Here is a 12,786-nt window from a genome sequence, read left to right as displayed (position 1 = left end):
AACTTATATGTTTTAGAAAATGTAAACAGAAAACCGTTTCACAAATCAGTTAAGAAATATATATGTTCTCAAATACAATAAATTTTTAGGTAACCAAGCTAATGGTGCCTTTTCAAAACCAACAAATTCTAGGTTTTCGAATGAACTTGCAGTAACATTTCTAAATCTAGCCATAACGTCTAGGCCAGGTTTGGGGTGTTACACTAAAGCGGTATTACGAGGTCAATTTGTAGTACAAAAAGATAGCTTGTATTAGCAGACGAATCTAAACATGTCTGAAGTCTAATTGGAAATGAGCAAACCTATTAAAAGACTAATATGTCATCTATCAAGTCCAATTGAGGAGATGCATTGTCTTAGACATTAGTGTAACAACCCATTTTTAATGGTGTCGAAAACAGTGGTTTTAGGACCACAATTCTGATGTGGGAATAGATATTTTATTTATTATTTAAAGCTTTTATTAAGAAATTTTGAGGTTTAATTAGCTAATTAAGTAAAAAGGATTAAATTGTAAAGGTTTCAAAAATGAGTTTCGATTAGTTAAATGGGTTAAATGGCTTTGGAAAGGTAAAATTATGGATCTAGATAGTAATTATACCATTTTTAAAGTTATTGGACAATTATGGGTAGGATTTTGTCATTTTATAAGTTATTAACTTAAGGGTAAAATGGTAAATAAATAAATATTTAATTAATAAAACCAAATAGTATCATGTTCATTTTTTTGCTTCTTCACCAATTTTTAAGCTAAGAAAATAACCATTTCTAAAGCTTTAGGGTTCGGCTGAGTCAAGGGCTTGCATATCAAGAAAAGAATTAATTAGACTTGAATCAAGGAAAGATGAAAGTCTCGCATTAGCTGTTAATTTAGTTGTAACAATTGTGGTGATTGAGGTAATTCGTATAGAGATAAAAAATTTCCATTTGATGTATTGAATTGAGTTTACTTATTATAATATATTAGATTTACTTTGGCTCGATGAATATGATAATATTTTGGAATGTTGACGGTTAATTAGTCCCATTTGAACCTTAAGAATTCTTAGGATACAAATGACATGTCATTAGAGATTTCATGTTTCGGGTGCTGGTCTTGAATGTTTTACCAGTATCATGTAGCTAACATTTTGACCTACAACTTGTATGAGTAGACCCATTTTACAGCTTGTGTGAGCACTATTGAAAAGGAAAGGTTACGGTTATATGAAAAGGCACACTATGTGTAAGCATTCCTGAGTATCCAATGTAATTCTAGACAATTCAACGGGTAAGAACAAGGAAATGAAAACGCTTGTATGGAATATCATAGATATGTATGTTCATAAGATAAGAAAGTTAATATGTACCATGGATGAAAAGACTATTGAATATTCACATGAGCAAGGTAAATGGATGTAATTCACTTCATGATGTTTATTGTGTTTTATGATGTTACATGGTTTAATCTTCTACTAATGTTGTAGATTATGTTGAATAGGAATATCAAGTATTTGTATGAACTACTAAGCATGATTAAATGTTTAAATGTAGGGAAAATGGTAAGTTTAAGTTTCTCTTTTACGAGCTTACTAAGCACGAGTTGCTTATGGAGTTATTTTCCTCTGTTTCGTAGATTATCAGAAGCTCGACAGGTTGAAAGCTTGCCGGAGATATATCACCTTATCCATCAATCACTTCAGTAGTTTTTGAGTTATTTTGGCCAATGTTATAAATGGCATGTATAGGATTTTTTATAATGAAAGTTTTTGAGTTTTCTAATGAACAATGTGGTATGAGTATGTCTTTTATGTATACATTTTGTTTGTGTAGACTTATGATGTTTTAGCAAGTTTATGTCCTTTGGTTAATTTTAAGTACTTTGTAATATATTGTCCTTTTGGTATGTTTATTATAAAAGGTGAATGATTTATAATTGATTTCATTAGGTAGCTAAACTGACTAGGTTTTGTGCTTGAGATGTGGCAATATAGCTTTGTTTTGATTGAAGTTGTTTTGGTATAAATGTGGTGCCTTTGAATATTAGTCCAGAGAAATAGGTTGATTAATTGGTATGTTTATTTGTGTTTGAAGTGTGTTTAGGTCTATTGAATGTATGAATTAATGAAGTAGATTGTTGGGAAAAATTTGAACTTTAAATGGCTTGTTTTAGGGACCAATTATGGAGCACACAGCCTGGGACATGGACTGTCACATGGCCGTGTGACATACACGGCCTAACTACACCGCTGTATGACATACACGGCCTGGCTACATGGTCGTGTGTTACTTATTATTTCAGGTGTAAGTATCACACGACCTAAGACACTGCCGTGTATATCAAGTCAGTGAGTTACACAGTCTAGCACATAGTCTACGACATAGCCGTGTGACCCAATTCAATGAGTTACACTGTTTAAGACACGGGCTAGGACACGATCATGTGTCCCATTGTTCGATTACCACATGATCTGGGCTATGTCACACGGCCTGGCCACATGGTTGTGTGACCCTTATTTTTAGAATTTTCAACTTTGACCCAAATTTTTTGAATTGTTTCAAATTAGTCCTGAATTGATTCTGAACTGTTTTTAGGGCATTAATGGCTCAATTTAAGGCCAAATGTATATGTTTCCTAGGTTTGTAATGAGTTTTAGGTAATTATTATTAAATGAAATTATTAATCTATTTTGAAGATAATTGTTCTGATTTGTATGGTAATCTCTGTAACCTTAATCTGACGATGAAGACAGGTTAGGGCTGTTACAATCAAAGCAGATGACTCTTAGAAGATAGAGACATATAAGTGATTGTTTGGACTGACAGTACATCAGACAGGACCTAAGGAAAATAGTTCCTGAATTTATTTATGGATTTATTCACTTGTGACGTTCATAGTGTGGCATATGTAAATCCTAAGTGGATGGTGGACTATGTATATATGACCCATACACTTAGATATAAATAAAAGCCTGAGTTCAAATAGACAAGGAACTGAAAGCTAGCGTGTTGGGTGTACGACTTCTGTAGTATGTAGTGTCATTCACAAAAATGGAATTCATAGCTCGAAAAATGGGTAAATGATATCCTCTCATTAGCATTACATGGTTGATGAAAAGTAAATGTAGCCACGGGTTGTCCGTATTTGTGATGAATGACTTTATCACTATTTGATAGTGATTGAGTTTTCATGAAGGAAGATGTAATAGTTACCATGAGTTAAAATAGGATCATATAGGGAGAACTGATATTATCCCAAAAAGATCAAAGATATCCTATGAGAGTAACACACTTATGACAAGGTCATTGGACGGGCATTGAGCAATTGCTTTTGTAATGGTATGTCGTTGGGGAAAGCTCAGTCACGATACTATAGTGGAATGACTTCATAAATAAATGAGTTTATAATTAATAAGTGAAAAGTCAGAACTTAATTATAAATCATTTGAGCATCAACTACTCATTGAAACCATACTATTTATTCATTTATTAATTATACTTTTATAATTAAGTTCAGAAACATACCTGCAAGGGGAGACACTAAGGGGATGAGCCACGCAAACTCAGTGTGAGTTTGAATCGAGACTAAAAATAGAATTACGAAATTCAATTCAATAGCACAACAGATTTACAGATATTCACTAAGTCAGAAAGTAAACTTGGAACTAACATCCAAACCGAACATAACACTCAAGCACACCAAGTCACATACAAATAGACAGAATACAGTCATATATTCTAGCTCCCAGAACTCTCAAACAGATGCGTATGAAATGCAGTCAAGTAATAAAACCCACCCAACTAGCCAACACACCTCTCCGTCCCCCGATCACACCCCATAAGAGCTGATTAAGCTCATCCAACCAAAACACACCACATAGGACCTCGAAGGGCTCGTTTAACCCTACACACCATATATGTGGACTAAGTCACTCAGATATTAATACGCAGCAGAGCTAGCGTATATGCAGTACAGTGCAATGTGGTAAACCGCTGTACAGACATGTTTTTGTTTAAACTGCCAGATCAGATAATAGTACGTACCAAAGTTGACGCACATGCAGTACAATGTGATAAATCACTGTACGAATAAGTTGCAGTAAAACTGCCAGATCAGATCAGAATCAGTCTCCCTTCTCTTCGCAATCCCACGCAAAAATTTACTTTATGCAAGTGTTTGTATGCATACAATCTCACAGAATAGTGACACGTTAATAGACAGTCAGACAGAACAGATATGCACACACACACCTAGTTAACTGGGTTTAGAATCAGACATCTCACACACTCAGTCACAAATTACACATGAACAGAAACCTGTATCAAAGTCTTATTCACCTTCACTAAAGCCTAGCCAAGATTTGAAACACATACAAACACGATTTCAGATCAAAATAGACACATAACCAATATAAGTGACCTAGGGTCATGTAACAGCCTATTTTTAGTCAAATTGGAATAGTGGTTTTGAAACCAAAAATCTGAGGTCAAAATATTTATTTTATTATTATTTTGAGGTCTACAACATGATAGTATGATTGTATGAAAATTTTGTTAAGAAATTTTATAGTTTGAATGCTCAATTCGATAAAAAGGACTAAATCGCATAAATTGTAAAAGTTGTGTTCTAATAGCTAAAGGGGTCTAATAGCTATGGAACTTTAAAGTGGAGGTCCTTATGTTGTAGTTAGACCATTGTTAATATGAATGGAAAAATATGTACATGAATTAATTGTTTTAAGTAGTTAATTAATAAGGTTGATGTTGTAAATTGATAATTAAAGATATTAAAATATAGAAAACAAAATAACCAAGCATGCATGTTCATCTTCTTGCCAAAATTTGAAGAAGAATAAATCCATGGAAGAATTTTAAACATTCAACCATTGATACCTTGTGCATGTAAGTGATTTTTTATTCAGTTTTTAATGATTTCTATGTTTTTGGAGTCGTTATAGATTAATATAGCTAGCCCAGGGACTAATTTGCAAATTTATTAAAGGTATAGGGTTTTACCATTCATGAATGTGTGTATTTTGATTTTTGATGATAGAAAATGAATGGTTGTTGTTAGATAAACAACATTTGTTAAGTGATTTTTTATAAAATTGTCAATTAGGGATTAAATTGAGAAATGTGATAAATTGTGTGGAAAAATGTGTGAAATAATAAAAAATATGGGCTGCTATGAGTATAGGTGAAATTCAGCTAGCATAGGTGTCGACTCAATTGCATGAATTTGCATTTTTATGAGCTAGGGACTAAATTGTAAAGAATTCAAAATTTAAGGGGCAAAATTGTAATTTTGTCACAATATGATTTTTGGTTTAAATTGAATAGAATGATATTTAAATGATTTAAATTTGATTATATAGATCAAGAAAAGCAATGTACGGATCTAGATCGAGGGAAAAATAAAGTATTGGACTAGTCGATCCAATTCGTTGTTTTTGTAATCGAGGTAAGTTCATATGTTAATAAACATTAATATAATTGTGTTTTAAATGCTTTGTAATTGCATTAATTGTGAATACAACTTCACTGAAATGTTCGACGAAGATTCGACAATGTATAAATCCCGGTTGAACATTAGGAATAGATAAGATACAAATGACACGTCATTAAGGGTTATTATGTTTTGGGTGCTGGTCCGTACGTTCTACCAGTGGTTGAGTTTTTTGGCATGTGTTGCGGATTCTAGTCAGCTTGTGTGAGAAGCACCGTGTAGCTACGTCTTAACCGTCAGCTTGTGTGAGCAGACCCTGTGATAGCTCGAGATGAGCATTTGCATATGAGAAATGAGATTGAGATGGTTTCGACCATGTATTGGCACTTAGGGGCGAGGTTCCCGAGTGTTTGGTATTATTCCAAATGGTTCAACGGGTATATCAATAATATGGGATTGATATGTATCGATGCATGCATGTACTTAAAACATATAAGCATTGAACTCATAAAATTGATGAGTTCCACGATCAGCTATGTGAATGAATATTGTGTTAACCTTGTAATTAAATGGAATTGTAGTATATTTTGTTTATCTTACCCAAAATTGTGAATGACTGGTAAGTTATACTTATTAGCAATACGAGCTTACTAAGCTTTATAGCTTACTCTGTTTATTTTTTCGTGTTTTATAGTGATTCGAAGCTTGCTCGGATTGGAAGTTGTTGGAGATCTCATCACACTATCTAGGTGTCATTTTGGTACTTTTGTACTTATGTACTTGGTTATCTGGCATGTATAGGAGTTGTGGTTAATATGGCCTATAAGTTTGTAATGTATTTAGCCAATTGATTTGGCTTGTAAATGATGTATGTTTTGGTTATGTGTATAGCCATGTGATTTGGCTTATTTTGTTATTCTTGGTTATGCATATATGTGAAAATGGTCTTTTGTTATGTGGTTTATAATTGCTATTTGAATGTTTTGTTGTGAATTGGTATTTTGAGTACCAAATGGTTGGATTTTGAGATATGGTATGCATGTTGATTTAGGCACAAAGTCTACTAAGTAAGTTTGATCATTTAGGTGATTTTTGGATGTGAAATTGGTATGAAATTGAATGGCTAATTGTGATAGTTATGAGTATTATAGTTGTTGGTATTGGAATAGTATGATTTATGCTTGGTTGTGATTGGTTTGAATGCCTATTGAGGATTTGGTTATATGTCATTTAGGTTATTGCAAGATTGGGTGAGAAATGTAACTAGCACACGGCCTGGAACACGGACGTGTGAGGCCATTTTGAAGGGTACACGGGCTAGTCACACCGGCGTGTGGTTGGTCGTGTGACCCAAGTTAGGGAGTTACATGGGGTAGGACACGGGCTAGGACACGGCCATGTGATCCCATTTCGAATGTCCACACGGCCTGTGACACAGGCATGTCTTTGGCTGTGTGAGCACAAGGCTAGGCCATACGGGCGTATGTCCCCTGTACTTTGAAAATTTTCTATGTTTTCCAAAATTTTTCCCAAGTTCTTGGTTTAGTCCCGAACCACTTCTAATGTTTGATTTGAGCCTTGAGGGCTCGTATTAGGGACAATATGATTGATTGTAAATGACTTTTATTTGAATATGAAAAATGTATGAGAAATGTATGCTTGTTTAAGTAATAAGTTCGGAAATGCTCCATAACCTTATTCCAGCGATGAATACGGGTTAGGGGTGTTACAGGTCACACGCCCGTGTGGAACCGCCTAGGCCATGTGGGAGGGCAAACGCCCGTGTGAAGAGGGGCACACAGCCGTGTGGCTGAGGCACACGCCAGTGTGAAAAGAGGCACACACCAGTGTGACTGAGGCACACTCTCGTGTGGACCAGGGACATGGCCGTAGGAACAGGCCGTGTAACTCACTATCTAATTGTGCTAAAATAGAGTACAGGGCAGACACGGCCATGTAAGGGTCTCACACGTCCATGTGCCCACCAGACATGGTCATGTGTCCAAAACACACGCCCGTGTGACCAGGCCGTGCGACACCACATCATTCAAACCCTAATTCCCAAACAAACAAGCCCGTGTGCCCAGAGGACACAGCCGTGTGAAAATCAACTAATTTTCCCTAATTTGGCCACATGGCCGTAAGACACCAAAATTTACCGAAAAACCCTAATTCCTAAAAGCATATGGTCGTGTGAACTGGAACACACCCGTGTAGCAGTCCATGTGGTCACAAAATCACCCTAAAATAGCCCCAAAAATCGTGCTTTCACCCTCATAGCACTTTCTTCCCCTCGATAACTCGAGATTATACCAAAATTAACAGGTTCTAAGCACCAAAAAGTGGTACCACATCGAAAATAACAGATTGCTGAACACTCACACCAATTGTCGAGTCTTCAAAGAGTATAATTAAAATTCGCAAATACAATAGAAAGAGTACGAAACCCACACCTGATTTGACGACGGAGGAGCAAAATTCTTTGAAATATGCATAGCGAAAACCGTTTCCCAAGAGAAAGAAAACAAAACTATTATTTAACAAAAAAATTATATAAAAATGTTTTCTCAAAATGCACACACAGAGACTCAAACCCAGAACCCAAAGGCACACTAACATACAATCTACCACCAAATCAGCAGCCACATTCTGACACTTAAACGCACAACTAAACGCAATAGCGTAACCTTCTCACTAACCCGAACCCACAAAACTCAAAACTTTAGCCCCAAAATCCGGGGTGTTACAAGATGGGACGACAAAACCCTAGTATTATTAAGTAGGGTTGCTACCCTTACATCCTAGTTAAACAGGGATATCTTTTTTTCTAGTAGAAATAAGCTTCTACAACTCTACAAGGGTTTTACTTTCTATTCCTATAAATAAATGGCATCGATAGAGCTATTCACAGAGTTTTGAGAGATTGTTATTCTGCTAAAAAATAAAGAGAATTTATTCTCAAATGTTAGATATATTTTTCTAACATAACAATTTTACTAGTTTCTATTAAAAAGAGAGAATTTTCATTTTCACCCAAAAAATAGAGAAAACATTTCTAGTTCAGTGTTTCGATTCAATTAGTTTGAACCCACACTCGAAGCAGTTCGTGGTACAAGAATAGCAGAAAAAATTGTTTGGTTGAAAGCTGGGAACAATGAACATCAAGTATGAATTCGGTTAGGATTTATTACTATAAATATCACAAACTGGGTCAATTTTCAAAATTTTAATATTTTGCTGTGCAAGAAAACCGTTTCCAAACCGAATTTTTTTCCAACAGATTACTCGTCCCCTTATGCTTGAGAATGGTAACGATCCCTATTAGAAAGCTATATATGAAAGCGTACATTATGTTTGTTGACGAAAAGACATGGAGATTTGATCTCATTGGATGGCGAGCTCCTACTATTGATTCAGACGCTAGAGAGGTTCCTAAGCCTGAGGTTGAATGGACAGCTAAAGAAGGGAAAGTTGTAAATGTAACACCCCATACCCGAGACCGTTACCGGAGTCGAACACGAGGTATTTACGGACTTATTTCATTGACTTACACGGTTTATTTTTAAATTTCCAGACATGCTGGCTAACTGTATCACAGCCACTTTAAAAATCATATCTAGAGTTCCGAAGCTCGAAAACTTATTCTGTAAATTTTCCCTGAAACTAGACTCATATATCCATCTACAAATATTTTTCTAGAATTCTTTATCAGGCCAATTAGTACAGTTTATTAGTTAAATTCTCTCCTGTTTTAGGGTTCGACTGCTCTGACCTTCATGCATTACGACTTATATATCTCCCTGTACAGGGCTTCAATACTTATGCCTTTTGTTTCTAATGAAACTAGACTCAAAAAGGAATCTATACATATATGGAATCACTTCTAATTATCTCTTGTAAATTTATAATGAATTTCCAAAGTCAGATCAGGGGATCCAGAAATTGCTCTAGCCCTATTCCACGAAAACTTAAATATCTCTTAAAATACGACTCATATGACCGTTTCATTTCTTCCATATGAAAGTAGATTCATCAAGGTTCGATTACATAATTTATTCACTATTTAACTCCATTCCTACTATTTTTAGTGATTTTTCAAATTCACACCACTACTGCTGTCAGCATCTGCCTTTAGGGTAGACTTTACCTATTACATAGTTTCCATGATTTAACTAACCCTTTAGCATATATAGCACAAAATATGATTGTGATTAACCATTCCAACGGCCAATCATTGCCAAGCATATCCACACCTCTCAATAACCATATACATACAAGATGATTATAACATTATACTCAAAATATATATATAAGCCATTTTCGCATGGCTATCCAAATTTGTACAATACCGAAAGGTACATGACCAACATCAAAAAGGGTAGTCCTATACATGCCATTTCAAAGTTCAACCAAAAGTGTACCAAAAGGGGCTTTGATAGTGTGGATGACTTCGACTTCGACAATCCCGAGTCCGATAGCTGACGAACCAAAATCTATAAAACAGAGATTCAAAGAAACGGAGTAAGCATTTAATGCTTAGTAAGTTTTAAGAAATTAGACACAACTAAAGTGTAGCATTCATATGGCTAAACGGATAATTTCATATGCACAAATTCTCAATATCATACTTACTTCACATTACCAACCCTTATATTCATACACAAAGATCAACTTAGCCAAAGGCGGTAGCTCATTTATCGATCGAGCGAATACTATTTGTAAGGGATCAACTAATTCAATGCATATACGAAACATACCTCATCGCTGGAATTTTACGAGCGTATTAATTGAAACTATTACAGCAAGGTCGCTCATTCCCAAGCCAAGTACCTTCGGGATTTAACCGGATATAGCTACTCGCTCGAATGCCTTCGGGACATAGCCCGGATATAGTAACTCGCACCAATGCCTTCGAGACATAGCCTTGATATAGTAACTCGCACAAAAGCCTTCGGGACTTAGCCCGGATATAGTAGCTCGCACAAATGCCTTCGGGACTTAGCCCGGATATAGTAGCTCGCACAAATGCCTTTGGGACTTAGCCCGGTTATCAATCCGAATATCCATGCACATATCAATAAATCATGACACATCAATATTTCATTTTCATAACTAGAATTCAAACACAATTCACTTATCAAGCATTATCATTTTCGGCTCAATAGCTACATACAAAGGGCATGATTTTGATTTGCTTATAACATAATCTAATCGAATCATAATCTAAGTTTCATTACTCGAAAACTTACCTCGGATGTTGTTGAACGATTTCGATGGCTATTCGATCACTTTTTCCTTCCCTTTATCGGATTTAGTTCCCCTTTGCTCTTGAGCTTAATATTAACAAATAAATCGATTTAATCATTTTGAACATCAAAGAGGAATTTAAGGTACTTAGCCCTTATATATTAGGCATTAGAGTCATATATGTATGAAATCACGAATCAAATTCAACATATTAGCCAATATTCTCCTTAGCCGAATTTTCTAAGTCAAGATAAAGCCATCAATATGCTTACCTATGGCCGAACATACACATCAACCTATGTACTCATTCATGTGGCCGAATATGCATGTCTATGTTGAGGCCGATTGTATACTTAATACATTCTACAAATATGGTCACTTGTATTGACTAAATACCATTTTGTTTCAAGTTCAAAACTCGGCTAATACACATATATACACTAGAAATCAAATACTAACATTCACACTTCACCTTAATAGCTAGCTTAGCAAACCTTGATTTAACACATAATTGTTCATAACACAATTTAAGCATACTCTCCATTCCATCAATTCCAAAACACATACATTACTCAATGATGTTCAAACTTATATTCGGCCTTAGCACACAACTTGTTAGCCGATTCTTCTCCATCTAGCAACTAATGCACATATGTGCTCATTTGTTAGACTCTACTTCATCTAACAACAACCATATTTCTCTTCTACCTCCTACCATGGCCGAATGCTCAAGATACCTCAATACCGAAACTTTTAACTTGGGTTGCTTAAAGAACTTGGTGATGAGTTAAAATTTATCTAACACCTCAAGCATCATAACACATCCATATAGCCAACATGCTAATAGTATCAAGGCTTCAACTAAAACTTTTAAAGCCTCTTAGTCGAATACTAACTCTCTAATAACCCCAAATCCCTCCATGAGATAGTTAGAATTTAGACTAATCATCCAAGGGATGTATGAACTTTCAAAGCAACATTAAACATACTTTAATCTAGTGAACCACCATAGCCGATTTTCTCCAAGCTCTTTCCCTTCCTTTCTTTCTTCTATTCGGCCAACTTGAACAATATGAGAGCTTTTTCTCTTTTTTTTTTTCTTCAAGTCACGGCAATGGGGGGGTAAAGGGGAGACAACTTTGGTTTCATCACCCCTCCCTTTTCATTACTTAATTACTAAACCCCTTTATTTTATTCTTTCTAACATAACACACTAACACAACATGTTCACAACATGTTTCACCCTATAGCATGGCCGGCCACTAGCTCAAATTTTGGGTAATTTGACATGCAAACCCATCATTTTCATAACATGCATTAATAGGCCACTTCACATTTGCCTAGCACATTTCTAAATTTTCTCACATAAGTCCTATTTAATAAAATTCACTTACAATTAACAAAATTCAAACATGAAATTTTCACACATGCATATATACATATAATAAGCATCAACTATGACTGTTAATTATTTTTATGACTCGGTTTAGTGGTCCCGAAACCACTTTCCGACTAGGGTAACTTTAGGGCTGTCACAGTAAATGCAAGCTCTAATGCCCTGTATAGCATATTTTATGGCATTGATATACAAGAGTTCAAACGTATTTTAAAGCGCAAGGTTGCAAAGTAACTATGGGAAATACTTCAAATTGTTAATGAGGGAACTAATACGGTCAAGTAATCCAAGATGTAAATATTTAACCACCAAATTTGAGACCTTGAAAATGCAAGATTCTGAGACAATTGGTGAGTTCTGTGCCAAGTTGTGTAACCTGTCAAATTAGGCTTTTTCTCTTGGAGAAGAGTATTCAAACTGAGCCTTAAATATCTCATTACCTAGAAGGATTTGAATTTAAGGAATTGTAGATGTATTGAACTATTAAAAGACTATGACTGTGTGATTGATTATCACCTGGGTAAGGTAAACATTGTTATCTTTGAGTCAAAATTCATTAGTCGAGTTGAGATTGATGTTTGCTCACCTGAGTGCGTGTGATGATAATAATTTGTTGGCTGAATTAAAAGTGAAGCCATATTTAATTAAGTAGATTAGAGAGGCTCAATTGGTTAATACCAAATTGTTGGACTGAAGAAGGTTAATTGAACAATGTGGT

This window comes from Gossypium arboreum, chromosome 13 (genome assembly GCF_025698485.1).
Source record: "Gossypium arboreum isolate Shixiya-1 chromosome 13, ASM2569848v2, whole genome shotgun sequence".
Lineage (NCBI taxonomy): Eukaryota > Viridiplantae > Streptophyta > Magnoliopsida > Malvales > Malvaceae > Gossypium > Gossypium arboreum.
The sequence above is the reverse complement of the archived record's forward strand: the minus strand, read 5'-3'. Positions refer to the sequence as shown.